Source organism: Mesocricetus auratus, unplaced genomic scaffold (assembly GCF_017639785.1).
Source record: "Mesocricetus auratus isolate SY011 unplaced genomic scaffold, BCM_Maur_2.0 Super-Scaffold_6723, whole genome shotgun sequence".
Classification (NCBI taxonomy): Eukaryota; Metazoa; Chordata; class Mammalia; order Rodentia; family Cricetidae; genus Mesocricetus; species Mesocricetus auratus.
Genome location: NW_024429183.1, coordinates 2,154,224 through 2,180,318, shown reverse-complemented (window position 1 = coordinate 2,180,318; position 26,095 = coordinate 2,154,224). Strand labels below are relative to the sequence as shown.

General features: G+C 50.2%; 1 long non-coding RNA gene across 2 annotated transcripts in view; it reads left to right on the top strand.

Annotated features, from left to right (window-relative positions):
* LOC121136616 overlaps nt 1-26,095 on the top strand; it is a 33,856-nt gene that overhangs the window by 7,539 nt on the left and 222 nt on the right. Inside the window, exons 2-3 of one of the 2 annotated variants that reach the window (XR_005873659.1) lie at nt 14,979-15,060; nt 17,255-17,352. This is a non-coding gene — a long non-coding RNA (uncharacterized LOC121136616). Of the gene's footprint in view, nt 1-14,927; nt 15,061-17,254; nt 17,353-26,095 lie in introns of both variants that reach the window. The other variant, XR_005873658.1, reaches the window with a different exon arrangement.

The window sequence follows — 26,095 nt, the reverse complement described above, 5'->3', positions numbered from 1 at the left end:
GGAATAGCTGTATGTTTTACTCCACTGTCCAGGTTCTGTGGGGCCTCCTGGTACCTCTTGGACCTGGCAAGATACTGTTCAAGGCGGATCCAAGTCGACTGCCTGAATCTTAGAAGAACTTTTTGAGTTTGTGAAAAGATAAGTTTTAGACACATCAGCATTCCCACTGTTTGTAATTTGTACTGAAATCCACATTACAGAAAAGGTAGCGTAGTGGTAATACTCTGCCAAATTAATAGTTTATCAGAATTCCACTAATTAGCATAGTGAGAGAGAAATCTGGAACATGTTTCATTCTTTTAAACTTTTCTTTATCACCAATTAAGCTCTCTTATCTTTACATAAACAAACCTTAAAGCACCTGGTCCTTTCCCATCACCAAGGATCACCCGGACACCCTCTTTCTATCCGATTTACCAGGAGACACATGTGGTTGGTTACTGAGGGCAGTCATTGTAGAGTGAGTACCTTTTTAATAAAGGAATGGTAAAGAGTTACATTAAAATCTGTTCTTTGAGTCCCTTTTCTGAATCTGGGGGGATGTGAATACCTCTTGGTTGGCTCTCACCACCTGGACATGTAGTCTTGCCTCTTCAGCTCTGTGGCTGACAGTCGGTAGTCCTGTAACAATAGTTGATTGGTTGTTTGCTAGTCCTGTAACAATAGCTGATTAGCTACGTGACCAGAGATTTCTGAGTGTGTTGTTGGAGATACATAGAGAAGAAACTGCTGAGGCATGGTGTGGTTGTTGAGGATGGGAGAATGAGGAGAGGGGTCGGGAAGGAAAGCATCCACTTTTTTTTTGGTTTCTCCAGACAGGGTTCTTCTGTATTGTTTTGGAGGCTGTCTTGGAACTGGCTCTGTAGACCAGGCTGACCTCAAACTCACAGAGATCCGCCTGCCTCTGCCTCCCGAGTGCTGGGATTAAAGGCGTGCGCCACCAACGCCTGCTGGAAAGCATCCACTTCTATAGGGTTCCCAATCCAGTAGAGCTGAGTGTGGCTGCAGGGTGAAGCCTTATTCTTCTGGAATTGGGGACATGATAGTTGATCTTGTCCTCTGAGGCTTAACGGAGCAGGGTCTCAATCGAGGTGAAGTTCCTGTGACATTTTAACAAGAATTTTTTAAAAGGAGCAGTTAGTTTGTTCTGTCTCCCCTGAGGAGTGTCCATCTCTGACTAGCCAGGACATTTAGAAAGGGAGAACAGACACAAGCAAAGAAAAGGTTAAGTGGAGAATTCTTTCTTGGTTCCCTGACTGTCTGGTCCAAGGAATATTGGGGGCAGATTTGATTTGAAAGGAATGGTCAGTGGGTCTCCAGAAGGCATCCCAAAGGGAGTGAGGGTGTGTGTGGCACAGTTCCCAAGGATGAGGCAGAGGCACAACGATCGAGGTAGAGAAGGAAGATCCAAAGGCCTGAATACGCTGGCGTCCCAGGGATCCAGGGAGGATCAGACCGAGGGGGCACAAGCCGTTTTAGTACGTCATCACACAAGAACAGGGATTGAGGGCTCTGAGCCTGAGACAGACACAGTCACCTGGTACCAGGACTTCGAGAAAAACCAGAAGGGGAGGAGAGGACTGTGCTCAAGAAAGGAAGCCTCACACGCAGGGGAATGGTCAGAGGTGGCTAGCCCCTCCAGAGACCCAGTTGTTGGTAACTGGATGGAAGGCAAAGCCATCAGTGAATGAGAAAGCAGGTTTACTGCAGGTGGAAGAGAGCGGGTCTACTGAGGGTAGGAGAAGTGATTACCTTTTGGTGGGCCCTGCCACTAAGCAAACACGTCGAAAGCGAAGAGTGAAAGGGTGACACCTCCCTCCACCTACTGGATTGCTGGCAGAATGTTGCAAAGGTCCCATAAAATGTCGGGATATAGAGTACCAGGAAGTGGCCGTTTGGATTGGTATCTAAGGGGTATTTGAGACCAGATCTGACTGCAGAGGTAACACATGAGAGAGGCAGAGACGTAAGATCCAAGAATCTGCAATTCTTAGTGTCCCAGGAATTCAGAGAGGATTGGATTAAATAAGCACAGCTGTCCCATGTGTCATCATTGCAAAGAACAGGAGCCAAGAGCTTCAAGCCCGGGAGAGCCATGGTTGTCGCATACCAGGGCTTGACAAGGCCAAAAGGTGAAAAACCATCCTCAAGAGATGAGTCCTCACTAGTGGGAAATGGCCAGGGGTGGAGAAGAGGGAGCTCACCAATCGTGCTGGTGTTGGATGGAGTGATCCACTAGTTAGATCCCTAATGCCTCAGCCTGCTGGCAGGCAGGAGGAAGTGCCAGTAGAGCCACCGAGTCACAGACTCGGTGTTATAATTTATTTAAAAATGGTGGGAAGGAGCCATGCCATACAACATGGTGTTTATTGGGAGAGGAGAGAGAAGGGGCAGAAAAGGGGCAGGGTGGGTAAAGGTAGAGCAGAGACCAGTCCCTGGGAACAAGAGTAACATGGGGAGGGGGGGTGGAGAGACAAGAGGTGGCCAGGCCACCTTTTAAAAGGGAATGCAGCAAACATGCATAGGAGGTGCTCGTAGTGACTGCAACTGAGGACCAGGTACAGATGCCTGAATACTATAAGGCCATGTCCTCAACCTTTACTGCACATTTTATTTCCTGAATATTTTGCAACCTGTGCTGTACTGTACTGTAGTTATTCTGTAATAACTAAAATAATGTTGCAAGGGGAGGCAGTCTAACCGAGATCCCCACACCCTGAGGATTGGCAGGGTAGGGCAGAAGGGGCTCCTCTCTGATCTCTCACATTGGGCCCTGTGTGTCAGGGCCGTGGCCTCACCTTTGCCTAGACTCTGCCTCTGCCTGGGTTGCCCTCATTGCTCCTGTCCATGAGGCAGGAGTGCCTGGGCCAGGCTCCAGGGCCCAGGGCAAACAGTCCAGTGGCAACAGTGTGGACCTTTTGCCAGCCAGCTTCAGGCCCGGCCATGGCTGTGCTTATTCATGGCTGGCTGATGTCTCTACCTCTGGACTAGGCCAGCACGACCTGCCAGGACTTTCAGGAAAACAGCTGGGCAGTGGGTGGCAATAGGGGCCGGACCATCAGAGTCAGAGGTTTTTCTGGCCAGCTGGAACCTAGGGGCACAGCCGGCACAGAACAACCTCCTTGTTCCTTAGCCTCCAGCAGCCTGGTAGGACCTAAGGCCAGGCCTGCTTGCTTCCTTCCAGGTGGGACAGGGGGTGTGGTTTGGCAGAGCACTTGCCTAGTGTGTGCAAGGCCCTGGGTTCAAATCTCAGCTCCACACAAACCAAGTGTCCTGTTATCCTTGTCTGCTCAGAAAGTATAGACTTAAGAATAAGAAGTTCAAAGTCAGCCTCAGCTACATAACAAACAACTATAGGAGAGAGAGAGGAAGGAAAGAGAAGGCAAACCAGCAGCCCACAGGCCTGTGGGGAGCACATTGGGTGGACCAATGCCTGGGACCACGTGGACCAAGAACTTTTCTTCTCTGGAACTCACTCTGTGGGCCAGGCTGATCTCAAACTCATAGAGATCCACTTGCCTCAGCCTCACAAATGCTGGGATTAAAGGCGTGTGCCACCACCGCTAGGCTGAACTTTTATTTTCTTATGATTTATATGCAAGAGTGTTTTGCCTGCATTAATGTATGCACATCACATGTATATCTGGTACACGTGAAGGTCAGAAGAAGGTGTCCAAGCCCCTGGAACTGGAGTTACCAACTGTCGTGAGCCATTATGTGGGAACTGAACCTGGGTCCTCTGCATGAGCAACAAGCGTTCATAATCGTTGAACTGTCTCTCCAGCCCCTGGACCAAGAGTTTTAAAGGTTCCCACAGCTCAGAGGAGGACATGGATGGGCTGGGTCCCTGTCCAGTTGCCACTGGAGCAGATGTTCTCTCAGGGACATGGCTAGAGTGCTGGGGTCTGTGAACCTAAGAGAAAAATCATCCTCTGGTTTTCTCCAGTCCTGAGCTGGTGCCCACAGGCCCTGGGCCCAGGGATTTCCAGCTGTGGCTTTGCCATATACTTATCGTATGGTCATAGTGGCCAAAGTGGAGAAGCACCTATGGTCACACATCCTTCCCTCCAGCTTCCAGGCAGAGGCTACACCATCTCCACTTCTCTGAGACTAAAGCCAAGGGTTGCCAAGTCCCTCACTAGTCCCAGGTCCCCAGCATGTGAACAACAGATCTGGGCTTCCATCCCAGGTCTGCCTTTCCATCCTAGGTCTGTACACCCTGGGACTCTTGCAATCAGAGGCTAGCCTGGGTTACATAGTGATACCCTGTACCAAAACCATCACTAATTTACTCACCCATCTATCCATCCATCCTCCACTCATCTGTTCAGCCATTCACCATCCACCCTTCCACCCATGAATCCACCACCTTCATCTTTCAGTCAGCCACTTATCCATCCTTCATCCTTCACCATCCATCCATCACTCACCCACCCATCAACTATCCAATTCATTAATGTCTTCACTCGATGTTGTAATTACATACCTGACAAAAACAACATAAGGAAGGAAGAGTTTATTTTGGGTCATAGTCTGAGGATACAGACAATCAAGGCATGTGAGGCAGCATCCATCCATCCATCCATCTATTCATTCATCCATTCATTCATCCATCCATCCATCTATTCATCCATCCATCCATCTATTCATCCATCCATCCATCCATTCATTCATCCATCCATCTACTCACTTATCCACCCATGATCTATCTATCCATCCATTCACTACTCATCACCTTTCTCCCCACCCAACCATCTTACTTTTAATGTGTTAGTAGTATTTCCTTCAGTAGCTCAGAATGCATAGCACTAGCACAATTGTAATAAAATTTTGTTTTATTTATTTTTTATCTCTATGGAAGTTTTGCCTGTGTGTATGTCTGTGTACTGTGTGTATGCCTGGTGTCTGGGGAGACTAGAAGAGGGCATTGGATCTTCTGGAACTGAAGTTATAGAAGTTGTGAGCCTCCGTGTTGGTGCTGAAAACTGGACCTGGGTCCTTTGGAAGAACAACCAGTACTCTTAACTACTGGGCCATCTCCCCAGCACCACTAACAAAATTTCAGTGTCTTAGAAGCATAAATTTACTTCTAGAAACAGTGATCAAATCTTGCCTCTCTGGTCTCTCCCATGCTGAACCTGCAGCTCCAGGCTAGGAGATGCCAGGTTGAGCCCCAGCAGGGAAGGCCCTCACCTTCCTCAAGTAGAGACCTGGGATAGAATTGAGTGTCATCTCAGTTCACTGGAGGACTTCCTGGGACAGCCCCTCAGTGGGAGTTGCTTTTCTGACTGAGATCTCTACTACACCTCCCCTGCATGTGCAGCCAACGCTGGTTCTGCTGCCCACCTTACTACCTCAGGCCAGCAGCTCCCAGAGGCGGCATGCTTCCACCACAGGAAGTGGACGAAGACTGAGACAACCCTGTGGGGGTGGCAGAGGCATAACCCAGAGCAGGGACTGAACTGCTTCAGGCCCCGGCCTTGACGTCATCGATATTTTGGGCCAGATAGCTCTTTGTGGTAAGAATGACCCATGCACCAAATTGATGACCTCCAGCCACCACAGAATGTCCCTCAGGAACATGCGCTTCAGCTAAGGACCTCTAAACCAGAGGAAACCCAGGCCCATGTCTGTCTTGGAAGCCTGTGACTTGGCCCCTCCCCAGGGGACCGCCACTTCAGCCCTCACTGTTCACAGAAAGAAGATCCGCTTCTTGGTTCACAGGACTACATCCTTGTTGTTGCTATGGAAACCAGGGATTTTCTTTGCTTCTTCTCTCTGCTTTGCTCGCCTCATTTATGTGTTCTCTTAACCAGTAAGTCCCGGTGTGGATCCCAGGGGAGCGTAATACAAACAGGCTTTGTAACAATGGTCTGACCTAGAACCGGCTGAGAATTAAGTGAGAAGATGGCAGGGAAAGCAGGATTAGGTCCCAGGTCACCGGCTCTGAGAACTGGGTCAGCAGGGATAGCTAGGGCAATGGGGGTAGGTGCAAGGGGATAGGCTGATGCTGGAGGTGACTGTCACTGAGGAAGGGAAGGGGAGGACATCCACCCTTGAGGTCCACACACCCCTCGTAGGAAGGCCTAACCAGAGGTTGAGTAACACACAGTGTGGATGGGAAGGAAGCAGAGTGAGAACCTGGGAGGCCAAGAGTGTGGGACTAAGCAGTCTAGGAGCTGGAGGGCAGAGCCTGACCCAGACACAGGAGGGTTGGAGGAGAAACAGAAGAGCAGGGGTCATGTCTCCTGGGGGAGGAGCAAGGTGTTCAGGAGGTGTGGCCATACCCACTGCAGCGGGGACCAGATTTATAGGGCCAAGCTGGGGGTGTGGACATTGGTCTGGGGAGAGGGCCAAGTTTACAGGGATAAAGCCAGGTCTTCTGGGTACAGGGCTAAATTGAGGGTATGGCCAGACCTCCTGTGATAAGATCTTTCCTAGGGTAGGAGCCAGCCTTCCTAGGGGTTAGGCTAGCCCCAGGTGAGACCAGTGTTGGTAGAAGCCAAGCTCAGGGGCGGGGCCTCTAGAAAGACACCCTGCTGGCCAACCTGCTGGCTTTCCATCTGGTTGCCACTGGGCCACCTCTGTGCACCAGACTCAACTATCTGGCTCAATCCATGGCTGACACATTTGCTAAGACAGAAGAGGGTTGGGGTCCTCTCAGTGGGGGGTTGGACAAGTCTACACAGGCTGTCTTTAAGTACACAGTGAGGGCAGACCCTCAGAGGAAGGCCAAACACCTTATTAGGCAGAAAAGCAAGGAGTAAAGAGTGGCTGCTGGTGCTGGGTTGCCATGTGGGCAAAAAGAGAAACTTCTGAGTCTTTTGCTAGTCCTGCATCTGGAGACTAGTCACATGACCCACCTCTGGGGAGTCTGGGACCCCAGGGTGTCTCAGAGGAGCCTCGTCCTTTATCTTAGCTTTCGTTCTTTGCTAATCGTCTTTCTTTCCTCTCCCACGCCTCTCTCCTTCTTCCGCCCTCCTACTCAGTCCCCTTTTCTTTTCTTCTCTTCTCTTTTTTTTTTTTTTTTTGAGAAAGGGCTTCTCTGTGGCTTTGGAGACTGTCCTGGAACTTGCTCTTGTAGACCAGGCTGGTCTTGAACTCATAGAGATCTGCCTGCCTCTGCCTCCCAAGTGCTGGGACTAAAGGCGTGCGCCACCACCACCTGGCTCCCCTTTTCTTTCTTTCTTTTTTTTTTTTTTAAGATTTGTTTTTCTATCATGTATGCAGTGTTCTGCCTGCATATATTTCTGCAGATCAGAAGAGGGCGCCAGATCTCATGACAGATGTTTGTGAGCCACCATGTGGTTGCTGGGAATCAAACTCAGGTCCTCTGGAAGAGCAGCAAGTGCTCTTTACCTCCGAGCCATCTCTCCAGCCCTCCTCTCTTCTTTTTAAAGCAGGGTCTCCCTATGAAACCTAGACTGGTCTTGAGCTTGCAGCAAATCTCCTGCCTCAGTCTCCTGAGCGAGTGCTGGGATTACAGCTGTGAAACACCACACACACTTACCCCATTTAGATGTGGCCAGCCTGGCCAGGACAGCAAGTCCACAATGGCAAGAGGGACTTCAGCTGGTTCCTGGGCTCAAGGTTGCTGGCGAGCTTCCTCTGCCAAGTCCAGAGGCCCCAGAGGGAATGCAGTCCATGGACCAGGAGCCACTGAGTGGAAAGGGCTTCTCCCAGAAGCCAGCAATGACTGGGGCCTCGTAGAGGAGGGTGGTAAGTGCCTCTAGCTGTGCTTGCCCTGCACGGAACTGAGAATCCATAGAAAGAGCAGAGCTGTGGAAGGGCCTTCAGCACCTATGAATTCTGTCCTCTGTGACTGTTACCTGCTCTTCAACTTGGAGCCCAGGACTGAGGCTAGAAAACAAGCCCTGGGACAGCTAGCTGTCCCTTCCCCCAGTGTGGCCCCTAGTTTGGTCTGTTGCAAGCTAGCCATGGTCTTGGTTGCTCTGAGCCCCCTGTGGGGCAGGATGTAGGCAGAACCAGCAGGAAGGAGGTTCAAGGCAACAGGGCTGTCCCTTCCTGGCAGGAGGACAGGGCTATGCCAGGTGACAGGTGAAGCAGCAGATGGTGACTGACGGGGGGTGTCAGTCTAAGAAGGAATGAGGTAGCCCATTACCAGGCCATGTTAGTGGCTGAGCAGGCCTGGAGACAAGATCAGGGCTTATGGCTGCCTGTGTGATAAACTGGCTAGCCTGGTCTGCATGCTAAATGTCCTTTGATGACCCCTGGAAGCCCAGAGCTGGTCCTCAGACCTGCCTGTTCTTCTTGGTCACCGGGTTTGTTTCCGGTAGAGCTTGAGCTCCATCACCTTGCAGGCCGGGCATCTGCAGAGTCCACACTGCATTTTCAAGCAAACTCCCAGGTGCTAGGTTGCTGGAAGCCCATGGCTGTCTGTATACTCACACCCAGGCACAGTTTGCAGGGTTCTTGCTGTGGTTAAGCCCCATTCTGGATCTTGTCATAAATCACACTCTATTTGGTCCCTAAATGATTACCACTGCTGAGATGACACTGCCAGTACCCTGCCTCACAGTAAGGCAGCTGAAACCCAAGATGAGAAGTCCCCAGTTTGCAGCTGTTCAGGACAGCCCTGGCTACTTTGTTATGTTCAGTTGAGAGACACTTGAAGTCCTGGTGTCATTCCCTGGGGAAGGATGGGGAAGATGAGGCATTAGGAGTTGGGCAGTTTCCTGAGTATCAGATTTCCAGGCCCCATCCCTCTACCACGAACCCTGGGTTTCTGGTTCCAACAAGGTCTCAGAGAACCTGACCTTGGCCAAGTGCCAAGGACTCAGTGATGTTTCTGCTCAAGGGAAGCAGGGTAAATCCTTCCCCATCCTGGGTCTCTGTCTGCCCGTTAGCAGAGAATAGGGTCCAGGGAGCTCCAGCTCTGAGCTCTGGGGAAGCTGGGATGGCTAAAGAGCAATGACCCCATTGTCTCTTTTGAGAATGACTCCTCAGTCCTGCACCCTAATCCTGTGGCTCAACCAGAACTGTGAGGGTGTCTGCATTCTGGAGTCAGGATCCTGGTCCATGGAGACCAGCCATCCTCTCTAAGGATCACAAGGCCTTCCTGAGCCAAGGAAGGGAAGGGATTGTTCTAGAGAAGCCCAGAGGTTAATTTGACTACCATGGGGATTGGCCCAAGTGTCAAAGTTGTATGTCTTTCCATCTGTATACCACTCTTCTCTGAGTTGGATGACTCCCTCTGATGGAAGCTTGCTGCTGGTTATATGCAGACCCCCTCATTCACACAATGTGTTCACACAATGACGGACACTGAGGAATCTTACAGTCAGACACTGCAGCCTGCAGCCACAGCTCTCTCAGTGAGTGAGCTGTTTCAGGATGAGACCCCGAGTTTAATGGCCAGCACCTACATACTTCTCTTTGCCTCCCTTCTGCAAGAACCCTGTGGCGATTTTAGGTTTCATCGGGCATCCAGAATCAATCCCTGTCTCAGGGTCACAACCTTCATAGGCTATGATGTGGGCATCCCAGAGCCATTGTTCATCTGATCAGACCCCGCTCTGCATTGCTCCTTCCATTGGCACATACTGCGGGCAGCCAGAGAATGGTCTGGAAGTAGTCACAGCTTGGTCTACTGACAGTTTTGGAAGAGGCCTGGAAGGGGGATTTGTCTGTGAAGAGTTTTGTATATAATGAGATGAGGCTCCCAGGGGACCAGAAGTGACCTCATGGGCTGGTGGGGCCTGGAGGGTTTCATCCTAGGGGTCCTTGGAATGTACCCTCAGCTGACCCCTGGTCCTGCTTCTGTGAGCCTTGCTGTGTGTGGTTGATATCCTGGTCCCGTCTGACATGAGACTCTCTGATACCGCCAGTGAAGTGGGCTCAGCAGCAAACCTCTGCACAATGAGAGCAGGGAGACCCGGAGCCTGGGAGGGATGTACCTGGAGGACCTCATGGCTCCCAACACTCGGGTGGATGCTCTTCTTCCAGGAGCACCTTTCCTGGGGCACAGACCGGCTGTTCAGGATGACTCACACACAGCAAAAGCCTCAAAGTCAACATCACCTAGCCAGGAGTAGTTCTTGTGTCTGGTCACAGCTGCTTGAGGAGCTAAGACGGGGAAATTCCTCAAGTTCAGGAGTTGGAAGTCAGCAGGGCAACGTGGTATGACAACCCCCCCCAAAAAAAACTCAAAAAAAGGAGAGGGCCTGGGGAGACTTAGTTGGTAAAGGGCTTGCCTTGCAAGTGTGAGGGCATGAATTTGATCCCCTGGACCCGTGTGAAATGAGCCAGGTGTGGTGGTGCACATGTGTAATCCAGATGTTAGAGGAGCAGAGATAGGGGATCCCTGGGGCTTATTGGCTGTCTTAGCCTAATTCACAAGCTCAAGGTCAATAAGAAACACTGTCTCAAAAACCCAAGGTGGTGGCTCCTGAAGAGTGACATGGGGCTGTCTTCTGACCTCCAAATGCATATGCACATATATGCACCCCACACACAGAGGGACTAGGGAGATGGCTCAGAGGGTCACCATATATAAGCATGAGTTCAAATCTCCAGCATCCATGTGAAAATATAGGTGTGGCTAAGTGCATGCCTATAACCCCCAAACTGTCAGGGGCAAGAGACATAAGGATCACTAAGGCACACTGACTATCAGCCTAGCTCCAGCTTCAATGAGAGAACTTTTCTCAAGAAAGAGAGGTGGAATGTGATAAGATAGGGCACCTGGCATCCCCCTGTGACCTCCAAGAACACACACAGGCACTGCAGACACATGTGCATATATACCATATACAATTAACTAACTAATCAGTCAGACAAGCTCTCCGTTCTCTTGCTCATTGGTTTTGTTTCCTCACAAGATTGTAAAAGCATGGGTCCCATGGAGCAGGTCTTCTTGGGGTGGGAGTAGGGAAGCCTCCCGTAAACTAAGTGAGTGCCACCATCCAATAGCAGTCACTTCTTTTGGGGACAGGAGAAATGGTCTTGGGGTGCTCTAGGAGCAGAGACCTTGCCACATCAGACTCTACTCACCCTGACTTCATTTCTCCTCAGTGACACCCTCTGGCCTTACCAAGGTCATTTGCCACTTATCTTCACCTGGTTTTGTGGTTTTGGAAGGAACAACCAGACTTGGGAAGAGGCCTGTTCAATGCCGGGGCAGAGGGATTACATGGGATGGATGAGTCTGGGGCATCAGACATCCTGTGGAGCCTGGATCCAGGACCTTTCTCAGCTGAGCCCCTCAGTGGTGTTTAGCAGGGATGACAGGGGCCTCTCAAACCCACATTCTATGGTTTCGGTTTTAAGGCTGTCTCTGGGTTGTTACCCCAGCAGTTCCAATCTGACCTAGAGTGTGGAGGTCCTCAGAGCCTCCAGCCCAACCTCTGGCTTCCACTGAACCTGTCTGTGGATGAGCCTATGGATGGCCTACGTGTGGCCATTGCACATACGTAGGAGTGTTCAAGCTTTCCAGAGAGACCTGAACATGATCTCAGAAGATGCACTTTTCTAAGAGGGAGGCAGGTGCAGAGTTTGTGTATCTGCACACACACAGACAGGATGAAGCAGGGGACTGGGATTCTGTTACAGCCTTGCTTCCTTGTGGCCATCCAGTCTTCCCGAGGCTGAGGGCTTCCTACCACTCCTGATTCCCCTCTGGCTTCCCTTCCAGGAAGAAGGTCATGTGAAGCTGACTCACATGTCTGAAGACTTGGGGATACTTGTGTCTGCTCTTGAGATGGATCCCAGTCTCGAGCTGAAGCTAAGTCCCCTTGCTGGAGAAATCTGGCTGCTGGGTCGAATTGCCCAGTGCAGTGGTCTGGAGGTGCTGCACCTCCTAGGAGCTTTGTTGGGAGCTTCAGGGATCAAGGGTGTGATGCATCTCACAATAGACACGTGCAAGGCAGGGGTCCTGGGTACCTCACCTTACTGGTATCCTCCACTGTCATCTCACAATGCTGCAGGGTGTGTACACAGGTGGAAGCTGGTTTCTAATTCTGTGTCAGGGACAGAGCTCTCTGACATACAGTATACTTTTACATGTCTCTCTACAGCTGCCAGGCATGCAGGGCTTTGCTAAGGGAGAGGAGCCTGCATTGTGCGTGTTGGGCACATTCTAAGACATTCTTTCTACTCTGGTGGCAAAAGTGAGGGAGAGGGTAGGGTCCTTCACAACCGCATCTGCACCAAGTGCTGTAGATTGACACCCTACTTAAGTGGGAAACAGCAAACTGCTCCATTCAGCCTTCCAGGAGAGGCTGGAAAGCCCCGTATTCTATATTGGGACTTGGTGTGGAGCCAAGTAAGTTTGCTCAGGGTTCCGTGCATGATAGCCCTGGGGAATAAAATTATTTGTTTTTAAGGAGTTTGCTGGGTGGTGGTGGCGCACACCTTTAATCACAGCACTCAGGAGGCAGAGGTAGGTGGACCTCTGTGAGTTCAAGGCTAGCCTGGTCTACAGAGTGAGTTCCAGGAGCCTGTCTCAAAAAACAACAACAACAAAAGCGGGGGTGTTAATGGGCTGGAAAGAAGGCTCAGCAGTTAAGGGCACTGGCTGCTCTTCCAGAGGACCCAGGTTCAATTCCCAGCACCCACATGACAACTCACAATTGTCTATAACTCCAATTCTAGGGGATCTGACACCTTCACACCAGTGCACATAAGATAAAGTTACACAAATTATTTTTTAAAAGAAGGGAGTTAAAGCTGGATCTAGTAGAGCATGTTTATAATCCTAGCAGTTGGAAGACTGATGCAGACTCAAGGCTAGACTAGACTGCAGAGTAAGACTGTCTTAGAAGAAAACAAGACAGGTTTGGCAGCCTCTCTCCTCAGCTAACTAACTCAGTTCCATTCTTGGGAGTGTCCTTTCCTATTTTGATTTATTTTATTGGTATAGGTGCTCTGCCTGTATGTATGCCTGTGTGCCATGTGCATGCCTGGTGTTACATCCACTGGAACTGGAGTTAAAGAGGGATGTGAGCCACCATATGGGGCTGGGAACTGAGCCTGGGTCCTCTGGAAGAGCAGCCAGTGCTCTAACTGCTGAACCATCGCTCCAACCCCACGTTTTCCTTTCTTAATATGCTGTTTATTACTAACTTAAAGGGCATTAGTTCTTCTCCATTCCTCTGGGTGGCAGCTCAGATTTTTCACTTAACCAATGTTATATTTCCTCATAAATTCTCATAACATTGTCCTTGAGCTTCAAAACAAGAAAGAGGGGAGAAAAGGAGGAGGTAGAGGAGGAAGAGGAAGAGAAAGAAGGGGAAGGAAGGGAGGGGAGGGCTGGTCTATTGGACCAGAGCTATTGAGAAAGAAGAGGAGGAAGGGGAGGACTGCTTTATTGTATTAGGAGCCATTGACTGAGTAGAATCTCACTAGCAGCCCTTCAAATACTCTAAAAATTTTATCTTTGCCACTTGCCCTTTAAAAAAATTGACCTTATTGAGGTAAAATTGGTGTACCAAGCCCTGCCTGCATTTAATGTGTGTAGTTTGGTGAGTGTGGTGTGCATATGTTCTTGGACACCCTGAGGTCTCAGTCATATCATTCATGACAAGTCTCTTCACTTGTGGCAAAGTGAAGTCTGCGCATAACACATACCAGAGTGTTGACCTCAGCTCTGCTGACCTCGGCCCTGTGCTGGAACATCCATCCTTTTAAATTAAGTTATACATCAATTCCTTTTTAATTAATTTATTTTTGGTGCTGAGGATAGTGCCTGTACATACCAGGCCAGGTTCATTCCTCACACCAGGAGGTCCTGGAGTTACACTTGGTGGCAGACACCACTGCCAAGTCATCTCACAGGCCCTCAGACAGGTTTAAAGCCGTTCCAGTGGCCGTTACTCTGCTGAAACAGTTCTAGTGTGTTTTCTGACTAATCACTTTTCTTTCTTTTCTTTTTTTTTTGAGACAAGGTTTCTCTGTATCATTTTGGAGGCTGTCTGGAACTCGCTCTGTAGACCAGGTTGGTCAAGAACTCACAGAGATCCTCCTGTCTCTCCCTCCCAAGTGCTGGGATTAAAGGTGTGTGCCACCAACCCCGGCTTTACTTTTTTTCTTTTTGTTTTGTTTTTTATTTTTCAAGACAGGGTTTCTCTGTGTGGCTTTGGAGCCTGTCCTGGAACTTGCTCTGTACAGAAGGCTGACCTTGAACTCACAGAGATCCTCCTGCTTCTGCCTCCTGAGTGCTGGGAGTAAAGGCATGCGCCAGCTCTAATGACTTAACAACCCACATGGCCTCAGCATTCAGGCATTGGAAGCCAGTAGCAACATTTTCATACATGATCCAAGACTCAAAAGTCATGCTCCAATGTCTCCAGCTACCTGATGCTGTTTTCATGGGGTTTCCTTATTGTTAGGATCCAGATAGGCCTCACATCAAGACCTTGTGCTAAGGCTTCTGTCCCTCTCTGCCCTCACTCTGCCCCCTAGCCCACCCACCTGGCTGACTGTGGGAGCAGCTGGCTACCTCTCCTACTTCTCTACCCAGTATCTGTTTTGGGGACACCTGCTGAGGACATGGTGCTGACAATGGCCCTGGGTCCCTGGACAGTAGAGGCCTGGGGGTGGGGGCAGGGATGGGAGGACAGAGTGGCAAGCTGCCCCTTCATCACCTGTGCTATCGAGCATCTCCACCTCCTGTCTCTGCTTCCAGCCTGCCCTCAATTCCTCCCTCTGCCCCATAGGGCCTGCCTGTTAATTACTTCTGCCTCTCTCCAATGCTCTCACAAGTGCTTTGGTCTCCCAGCCCAAAAGAGCTCCTGTTCATTCCAGAATGATATCCCAGTCCACACGGTTCAGCAGGCTGAGCCCCTGGCACAATAACTGTTATTCCAAGCTGGCCTTGATTCAACCCTGTAGGCCAGGCAGGTCTACAACCTGCAATCCTCCTGCCTCAGTTTTCCAATGATCTGGGATTACAGCTTCCTTTCTACCAGGGTACAGCTGATGAATACCTGGATGACTCGGTCCCTTCCCTGTCCCTCCAGACCTGGTTCGAAGGCTCTTTGTTGTTTGAAGGCCCTGGAAGTTGAAGCTGAAGCAAGGTGAACACTGAAGGTGTGAGGACAGGTGAGCCATAGCCAGGTTTGTTCTCAGGCTGAGGCTGGTTCTGTGAGGAAGGTTCTACTGGAGACCCGGTGAAGCTGCAGAGGGCATGGACACAGACCTGTAATCCCAGTCAACTGGGAGACCAAAGGCAGGGTTGCAAGTTCTAGGCCTGCCTAGGCTACAAAATGAGTTTAAGGTCACACCTGTTCGGCTACTGTAGTTCTACCGGGCAGAGCCCAGTGGCTATGACAGAGGCCACATGTATGCAAAGCTGAAAAACATAGGAAAAGTCAGTCAACCCCTGAGCCATCCGTTTCTCTGTTACAAACTGGAGAGGGAAACATCATTCCCTATCCCCAACAATCCAAATCACTTCAGATTTAAACACAAAAAACAGAGGATGATGGCTGTGGTCCACTCTGTGTGGCTCTGACAAGGACCACCTCCACGAGAGGCAGGTGGCAGTACAGTGTCACGGCAAAATACACAAATTTGAGTCTCAAGGCATGGGAACTCCCTGCACAAAATATCATTTCAGTATTCAATAGGGGACAGCAGCAACCTGAATGGGCTCAAGGGTTACAAACTCAGAAGTACAAGAAAAGGAACTGCTTTAGGAACCGAGTCAGAACTTCACCAGACGTGTTTGAAGTGGAAGATCAGGCTCCTGCAGCATCTGAATGGAAGCTTCAGGTGGGGTGTGGTGGGTACCACGGCCTGTGGTCCCAGCATGATGCAGGAGGACTGGCAGGTCCCAGGCTGGCCTGGCCTATGGAAGTGAGCCTCTGATTCTAAGGGGCAAACATGAACCTCAAGAGATGAGAAGAGGAAAGCAACCCTCCTCTTCCTCAATCCCAGTTTCCTTCCTTACAGTTCACATATCCGTGTCTGTGTATTTGTTCATGTGCATGTATGTGCACGCACATATGGACATCAGAGTTGATATTGCTGTCTTTATCAAACATACTCCACTTTTTTTGATGGCTCACTGATCCTGGAGTTTGCTGATTGGCTAACCTGCTGGGATTCAAGCTCAGGTCCCCATGCCTGTGTGCTAGTACTGCACTGACTGACTAACCTCATCTCCCTTGGCCCCACCAGATTCCTTTCTACCAAGACAAAATGAATACATCAAATTTGTGTGGGTGATGATCATGCTCTCACTCTGACACTTGTGTGAATCAAGGCAGTGGACTCCCTTTTTACATAATCTTAACTGGGAGTTTGTGCATTCTCTATTGGATAACCCAGGGGTGCAGGCACCTTATGTGTGGTTGGTCCCCATCATCTGGGGCCTCAGTGTGCGGGGTGAGTTCTGGCTTTTGTCAGAGAAAGGGAGGTCAGGCTCGGAAGCAATGCCCACTATGATTTTTCAGTTCTACTGGACACACTGTTACATGACTGCTCTGACTGCAAGGAATACCGGGAAATGACATCTATCTGTATTTCCAGAAGGGCGAGTTTGTCTATTAGCCAACCTGTCATACGCATTCTGTTTGATCTCATTCTGATTTCTAACTCGATAATGAATTAAACACTAAGTGTTGCATGGCATCTTGAACATTTACATATTCTAGATGAGTCCTAAGCATTTGGGAGGACTTGATTGGGAGTAATCCTATAATTGGGGTTCCCTTATAAATATTTATGCACAAATGCCATTTATTTAGAAAGGGGTTTGTGTTAAGTTGGGTGAAAAACCGTTTGTTGGGTTTTGTTTATTTTGTTGTTTGATTTGGGGTGTTTGAAACAGAGTCTTACATAGTAGCCCAGGCTGGCCTGGAACTCCCAGCAGTCCATCTTGTTTTTGCTTCCTGAAGCTGTGATAAAATACCCTTAGGAGAGAAAAGGTCTATTTGGTTCACAATTCCATATTATAGTTCATCATTGCAAAGAAATCCAGGCAACTGTCACATCAGTGTGAAGAGCAGAGAGAGAAGGTGTGCACACCAGCACTCGGGCGGCTCTCTCCTCTTAGTCAGTCAAAAACCCAAGGCCAGGGGATGATGCTGCCCACAGTGGGCAGTCTTCTCATATAAACTAATGCAACTAAGATAATCCCTTGTAGATATTCTGAGGTCCTTCTCTTAGCTGATACTGGAGTGAGTCAGGTTGACAATGAAAACAAATCCTTAAAGCCCCCCAAGGGCAGGGTGTACAAGAATGATCCCAGTTTAAAGCATGAGAATTCACAGTTATCGAACCCGTGTTTCAGTGGCTCAGGAGGCGTCACTGAGTGGAGGCCTCAGGGAGGACTCTGGAAGTCTGGTTTCAGCATTCACTGGTCCCTCAGCAACTTTGGAGGAAAGTAAGGTAAGTTTTATCTTTCCATGAATTGTGTGTGTGTGTGTGTGTGTGTGTGTGTGTGTGTGTTTGGAAAATCTAAGGAAGCACACTGAAATATTATAGAGGCAATCACTTGGGGACGGAGGGACTGTGATGAAACATTGTTAAGTATTTTATTTAATGTATATGTGGGAGAGCAGCCGAATGAAGAACATAGAGCTGGACAGGTTCTTGCAGAAGGTTGGCATGACTTTAATCCCAGCACTCAGGAGGCAGAGGCAAGAGGATTTCCGTGAGTTCAAGGCCAGCCTGATCTACATAGTGAGTTCTAGGACAGCCAGGGCTCTATGGAAAAACCTTGCTTCAACAAAACAAAATAAAACAAAAAATTTGCAGGCAGAAATCTTCCTTATGTATAATCAGCACCAGGTGAAGCCATAGAACATTCCAGTTCCCCAACTGGCCATGAATCTTCCCCTTAGGGTAACTACCATCCTAGTTCTAAGTCCCTTGTACCCAGTTTGCACTCTAAACAAACAACAGGGCCACCCAGTACCTGGCTTCTTCCCTTCCACACCATGCTTGAGGGAGTTACTGTTTCAGGGGAGATGCAAAGAAATTTTTATTTATCCCAGACAGGGAGGGCCCCCACAGACTGAAGAAAGGATGCCATTCCAAACATGGTGAACCATGAGCTTACTGGAGTTACTCACAGGGGAGGAGAATGGGCATCTTCCAGGCAGACGTGCTATCTGGGAGAGCCCCTGACACATCTCCAAACAACAGCTCACCCCGGAGCCTCTGCCCTCCCTCCTGAAGGAATGTCAGCAGGTCTGACTTTGTGAAGGCTTCCATCAGTGATCACAAATGCTCTGCTTCAGATGTCCTCCAGCAGGGAGGACGTCAACTCTGCTTCTTCCCTCCCCTCCCTCCCCTATGGTGGATATGTATTTCTTACATATTGAGACAATTGTTTAAAGCTCCAGTGGGCAGTCAGGTATGAGAGTGCATGCCTATGACCCCAGTACCAGGGGGCAGAGGCAAGAGGATAGCAGCAAGTTTCAGTCTAGCTCTGTCTACACATCAAGTTTGAGGCCAGGATGCTCTACATAGCAAGTTCCAAGTCAGCTACATAGTGAGATCCTGCCCTCTCCGATGAACAAAATAGAAACAGAAATAGGCTAAGGAAAACCAACTGTATATTAAGGAAAGTTCAAAAGACTAAATGAAGCTTTCTCCTGAGCCTCTGGGGTGGAAAGCTCTTGGGACATATGGCTTCTGCCTGGGACCAGCCTGTGTGGGGATGGCTGTCATGGCAGGATCTCCAGGCAGGACCCATGCTGTGCAAGGGAAGGAGCCTGAAGCTGGCTGACCTTGGTAACTCTGCTCCAGTTTAACACACTGAAAAACTGTTACATGGTGAATCTGCCTGTAAACTTTATCTAAGTGAAAAGGAGTCGGGTTGGGGGTTGCATCTCCAGCCTCTCAGGAGGCCACAGTGTCCATGTGACGGACAAGCCATCAAGGCACAGTGGCTGGGGCTCCTGAGCCTGAGCCTCCCTGCTGCCCCGCAGCTGACTAGGGTTTATGCCATGCATCTCAGGAAAGCAGAGTGCAGCTCCAGGTCATGGGCCTCCCTGAGCTTGGCACAAAGTCTTCTGGTATTGTATCCCACAGATGACCGTGTCTGAGGTGGCCTGGGCACTGGGGGATCTTGTCTGCCTGCTCACACACTCAACCCTCCTCCCTCTGGACCATTTTACAGAGGAGAGAAACAAGGCTCAGGGACAGAAGAGGAGATGGAGGGGGTAGGACGCCCATGTCCCACTAAACCACCCCTGTGGGAAGCTGCTTCTGAGGGACGGGGCTGCTGGAGTTCGGGGAGTGAGTGACACTGACAGGAAAGCTCACACAGACACTGGCTCTGCAGAGCAGAGCTGCCTCTGAGTTCATTTCAGGATTGCAGTGATGGTGGGAATGTATCTGTTATCTACTGCCACATAACAAATAGCTCCAGAGTCTGAGCTTAGCACAATAGCTTATTATCTTGTGGTGTCTGTGGGGTAGGAAGAGGGAACTGCCCTGAGAGGGTCTGGCCCAAGGAAGGAGTCTCTGGCAGAAGAGACAATGGGCAAGGGTGCAGTGGGAAGCTTTAACTGGTTGAGGACTTCACATACAGCCTTTCTCTGTGGGAAGCGTGTTCCCTGCTCCGTGGGAAGCTAACAGCAGGCAGCTGGCTTCTAGAAAAGTAGAGAGAGTTCTCAAAAGAGGAGGAGGGGGAGAGGGAAAGAAGAGAGACAGAAAAGAAGGGAGAAGGGGGGAGCCCCATCTCCTAAGGGGCAGAGTACCCCGGAATTTTCAGACAGGCCTTTAAAGTCTGAGGAGTCTTGACAAGGGATTCCAATTAGTGACCTTGCATGCTTCCTGTAAAAGCAGCAACCACCTTAAGAGTAAGCTGCCAAGAGATGTGATCCAGGTGATGCCCTGTGAGCCCCTTGGGACAGTTTCTGGAGACAGGCAAACAGAGCAGGGACAAGGGTGTGAATGGGAACACCTCACTGTGACTTCAGGGATAGGTTTCCTTGGTCGACCGGAGGCCTGGGGACAGTGCCAATTCTCTGTGAGTTTGCTCTCCTAAAAGAACACTCAAGAACAAATGTGGAACGATGAACATTTGTTCGTTCTGCGCAGTGGTACATGCCATCAGTACATGTTGAACTGTGTGCATGATGGGACATCTTCCCTGTGTTTTGACACGGGCCTCCCTGAGGATGCTTCATGGAGGCGTGGCAGAGAGAGCCTCCCCTCAACACCCACTGACCTCAGCCTCCCCAGTTGATATATATGTCTCAGCATGACAGCAAATGTTCAGCATGCCAGTGTGTTCATCTGGGACCAGGAAGTAGGCATGTCAGATTTAACACCTGGATGCTGGAGAAGGAGCAGCCCAGGCCCTTTCCTGGGATATAGGCAGGAAAGCTCCTTCCCATACATGGGACCCTTACTGGGCCCAGCCACAGTGAAGCTATAGCTGGCCTCCTGTCTTTGATCCCTGGCTTGTATCATTCAAGGAGCAAGTGGGAGGCCAATCTTCCTTCACAAAGCCTTCTATGGAGATGGATTTCTCTCTCCCTGCAACTCCCCATATCTGAGCCCAACTTTGTTTCTCTCTTGTTTGGAGATAAGATTTCATTCTTGCCGGGCGTGGTGGCGCATGCCTTTAATCCCAGCACTCGGCCAGGCTGGTCTGACAGCCTCCAAAACAATACAGAGAAACCCTGTCTCGTAAAAACAAAAAAAAAAAAACTTTTTTTCATTCTTTAGCCTAGGCCAGCCTCATAATAATCTTCCTGCATTGTCCTTCCAAACCATGAGATTACAGGTTTGAGCCACTATGTTTGGCTCTGAGTTCAACTTTGGTAAGAGTTTCCCGTGACCTCAATGTAGTCACTACGCTGGGATGCCTGGACACCAGGTGGGTGGACTACCATCTGCCGGTCTTCTCATCCATCTCTCGTAATCAGCCAAGCTCAGTTCCTCTCCTAGGCTGATGTTCTCCCAGGATTGGAACCCTGGCCTTGTTCTCCTACCTCCAAAACTCTTTCCCAGGACTGACCCTCAGAAATTTTGGAGGGAAAGAAAACTAGGGCCAAAAGGGCGCTCAGTCAGCAAGGCGCTTGCTGCATACATGTGAGGACCCAAGTTCGATCCCTAGACCACCCGGGAAAAAAGCCTGATGTGGGAGTGCATGTCTATAATCCTAGCACTGGGGAGGCAGACACAGGGGACTCTCTGGGGCTCAATGGTCAGCCAGCCTCGCTTACCTGGAAATCTCCTGATCCCAGTGAGAGAACATGTCTTAAAAACAAAGTGGACAGCTCCCTAGGACAACTCCCGAAGCTGCCCTCTGACCGTCACAGGCACATGGACCTGCACACTCGTACACACACACACACACACACACACACACACACACACACACACACACACACTAGTGAAGAGGAGAACACCAAGTCAGCTCTCTCCAGGAGGCAGGGGTTATGTCTTAGTAGCTGTGAGTCCTGCCTGCGTGTGCTGTTGTGTGCAGGAAGCCCACCTCTATGAAGCACTCATTTAGGGTCCTTGCATTGTTCCTCACCCTACCCCAGAGCCCTACCAAGGCTGCCTCACTGTCCAGAGATGAGGGATCCTGAGCCCTCCTGCTGGTGATGTCTTATATTCAGGGGCATGTGGTGGATGCCATCTGTCACAGGAAAGATGTATATGACTGGGTGCAGTTGCATCGGCATCACACCTCCTAGGGATAGGGAGGTCACAGAGCTGCCTCAGAGGTTTGCTGGAAGTTGGGTGTTAATGTTAAACGCTGTGAAATTTCTCTTTCTTTTGGAGACAGAAAATGCCCCAAAGCCAAAAATATCAATGGTTCAAATGGAAAGTTAAAAAAAACCAAGCACTTGCACCCTCTCCCAACTTTAACTTGAACACAAAACCTTCTAAAAACAGAGAATGCAGGGGGAGGTGTAGTCAGGGGCCAACTGGCACAGCACTGGGTAGGCACAGGCTCCCAAGGTATAGCTGTGCCTCCAGGACAGTGATGCTGCAGTTGCAGTGTTACTCCTGGGCCAGAGGGGGTCTCCCTTGAGCTGTGAACCTCTGCGAGCCTGTTGAACAAGCCATCAGAGAACCAGGGCCACCGGCTCCGACGCCTGCTGAGACCTCACCTAGTTAGTTAGATTCTTCTACCACCCAGCGTTAGTCTCTGTCCCTCTCTGGAGCTAGTCAAGTTCAGATACTGGCTACACAAATAGCCAGGCCGGATTGGAAGGTGATGGCAGAGTTTCAGACGCCATGGAGAGGGCAGGAGCTGAGCCGGACATGAACTGGCAACCACATGTCTGGCCTGGCTATTGACATGCTGCTCTGGGTGCTGCCTGTACCAGGCTTCCTGCATGACAGGTGGAGGGAGCGAAGCTGTCCATGTAGGACACGTGGGGTGCAGTCTGTGAATGGACTACAGTAGAGCAGGAGCCTGGGTCTCAGCAGGACCAGAGAGTCTGCGAGGGAGATGCAGGGACTAGCCCACCCTGTTGTGTGCTGGAGGCTGGGCTAGTTTATAGTGAGTGGACCACAGGCAACAGACGGCAGCTGTACAAACTGCTCATGCCCTTTGACCTGGACATTTGTGGTTTAGAACTGGTGGGAGCAGAACTGGCAAGGAAGTTCAGTGGGTAAAAAAAGCTCAGACTTGTCACCAAGACTGATTGATGATCTGAGTTTGACACACCCCCTGCCCCCCCCAACCCACACGGTAGAAGGTGAGAACTGACTCCTCAGGTTGCCCTCTGACCTCCACACTGCCACCTCCCATCAAATCACGTAGAACTGTTGGCAGGGAGCAACTGGATGTGTATGTGGAAGCCTTCGGGACAGTAACTTGGTGCAATGGAGCTCTGTCCTCTATAAACACAGAGGACATTCTCACTTCATGTGGAAAGGTGGCTGCCTCGATATCAGAGACACAGAAGCTCTGACTTGGCAGAGTTTGGAGTTAATTGTTTCCATGTCTCCTGTCATCACCAACTATCTCCACTGTCTCCCTAGACAGCATGCCCAATGCAGTACAGGTGAGCATGTGAACAAGCATCATCATTTTACACACACACACACACACACACACACACACACACACACACACATGCACGCACGCACACGCACACACTCCACTCGCTTGAGCACCTTTCCTATGCAGCAGCTTGAAGACTAGCCCGGCCCCCTGAAGACTAACCCTGCCCCTGAAGTCTAGCCCTTCCCCCTGAGATCCTGGAAAGAGGGAGACACCTGCTCTGCCCATAGAGGTTGCCCTGCATCTTGGGCCACTGCTGTCTCTCCTGAATAGCACATTCTGTGCCAATCTACTCTGGCATTATGAGCAGCTGGGAGATACTCATTCCAGACCTTGGTGCTTGGGACCAAAGGGGTGAGGAACTGAGAGCAGAGGAGGATGTGTGTCTCTGCAGATACAAAGACTTTGAGCTTATTGGATGCCCTATGTGTCCCTTGGATGCACATGTCCACACAGAGAGGCATGGCCACCACCACCCTCACCTCCATGCCCACCCCATCCCTAGCCCTGGAACTGTGGTGGCTAGTATGCATACCCCAAAGCTGGCTAGCCGCTTTCTGACTCTGCCCACCAGAGCTCCAAGGTAGAAGAGGTCTGTCTGCTTCAGAGCTGCCCACCTCAGTGTAGCTCCTTCCTATGCTGTCCCTTCCACTTTGCCCAAAGTGAGACTGCGTGGACTCCAGAGGCCAGGTGCCCAGGTTCAAGTCCCTGCTCAAGTCTTAGCTGTGCGACTCTGGGTAAATGCCTCAGCGTCTTTCTCCACAAGGAAGTCAGTAGTTAACTACTTCACATTCTGGTGCTGAAATCGAAGTGGACTAGTGAACATATGGAAAGCGGTTTAACAATGTAAGCATGATGTACCTAAGTCACTCATAAATTCAGTTGAAGACGATTTGATGAACTAAGGAACTTTCCAGGAGAGTTTGCAAAGCAAAGTAAGTGAATACCCAGGAAGCCTGTGCAGTGTGTTCCTAACTTCATGAGGTGTAGCTATGCTAGCAACACCCTGGAGGTTCTGGAAGGAATGGTGATCATATTCTTTTTGGTGGCTTGTTTTGTTTTGTTGTTTTTGCACAAGTTCTGTAATGATTGGGTTGATTATAACACGAACCAAGCATGTTTTTAAAAAGCTGTCGTCTGGGCAGGAAGAAGGGCCCACAGGGTCCCCACCTCTTGTCATAAGGGAGCTGCCTTCACCTTCCCAGGCCTATTGGAGGGACAAGGTGGTGGGAGCAGGGAGCCATAGGACAAGGAGTGCGTACACGCCATGAGCACACAACAGCCATCGTGAAGGAGTGGGCATATAGGGGTTCTCTGGGAGCCCCAGGTGAAAACCAGTACCTCGCTTTTTGGCAAAGTAAAAACCTGGGCTATAGAGCAGTGATGGCTCGAAGGTAAAGGCGCTTGCAGATAAGCCCGACAACCTGAGTCGCTCCTCAGAATTGACACAGTGGAAGGAAAGAACCAAGCTCTGCAAGCTGTCCTCGGATTTACACATGGATGCCAAGGCACATGCACAGGGGCCCCCTCCAGCAAATGAATAAAATGTAATTTAAAAACTCCTTCAAGAAAAGAAAAAACTCGTGTTGCAAATAATGTCATGAAGAAAGCAGAAGGCCAGGTGCTGTGTGCCTGTGTGTGATTCCAGCAGAGGCGAGGCTGAAGCAGGAGGGTTGCCATGACTTCCAGGCCACCCTGGGATACAAACCGAGATCCCAGGTTAAAAAAAAAACAAGAAGAAGGAAAGAAAAGGGAGGGAAGGGAGGGTCAAGACAGCTCGCAAATAGGTTTTTGCGATCACAAATCCAGTGAGTCTTATATACAGAAGGTGCAAAGGACACACAGAAATGCAAAGGAACGCATTTCAGTGGGAGAGGGACCTGAACAGACATTTCCCCAGCGAGGACACACAGATGGCCAGGAAGCACAGGAGGAGATGCTCAGTGGCTGATTGCCAGGGAAACACAAATCATAGTCTCCCAGAGGTACTGCTGCATGCTTCAGGGGCAGCCGTCATCAAAGGGACCAGCAAAGAGTATGGAAGGTACTGGAGACACGGACCCCCCCCGCTCTCTTGACCTGCTGGTGAAATGCAACATGCGACCACTACAGTGGAAACTGCTGAGAAGTATCTCAAAAGTCAGAAAAGCACAAGACTGCCATGGGGTCAGCAACTCCTCTCCCAGGTCTAAGACACTGAAGTCCTGTGTCCATGCAGAAACATATGCACATCCCTGCAGAGAACTTCAAAGCGCAAACAGCCAAATGTTCCACCTCCGAGGGATGGACAAACAACAGACAGAAAATGCACAGTGTCCACATGACTGGCAATCGGCACATTCTAGCAGCATGAAGGAGAGACAGTGCGACCTGTCCACACGACAGGAGGTTGTGCAGCTATGGAAAAGAGTGAAGCATGGACACATGCACAGTGTAGACAAAGCTCAACAACACCGTGCTGAGAGAAAGAAGCCAGGCATCCAGGGCCAAGTGCCACCCGATGCCACCCATGTGAAGTGTTCAGAAGCCCAGAAACAGAAAAGAGTGGTGGGTTCCAGGAAGTTGGAGGGAAGGGCACAGGGAAGGACTCTCATGGAGACAGGGTTTCTGTCTAGGGCCATAGAAGGGCTAAGCACTGTGCATGGTGGCTCACACTGGTTGAATCAGCCATAAACACCAACAGCATCCTCTAAATGGGCAATGGATGCAGCATGCGACTCACACCCACCTTAGGTAGGGCTTTTTATTGTGATAAACAGCGTGTGCAAAAGCAACTTGGGGAGGAAAGACTGTATTCAGCTTTCACATGTGCATCACAGTCCTTCACTGAAGGGAGTCAGGGCAGGAACGCACGGCAGGAGCGCACAGGCAGGAACGCACAGGCAGGAGCGCACAGGCAGGAGCGCACAGGCAGGAACGCACAGGCAGGAGCGCACAGGCAGGAGCGCACAGGCAGGAAGGCAAGGCAGGAACACACAGGCAGGAACGCAAGGCAGGAACACACAGGCAGGAACGCAAGACAGGAACGCAAGGAAGGAACGCACAGGCAGGAGCGCAAGGCAGGAACACACAGGCAGGAACGCACAGGCAGGACTGAAGCAGAAGCCACGGGAGAACACTGCTTTCTGGCTTGCTCCCCACGGCTTG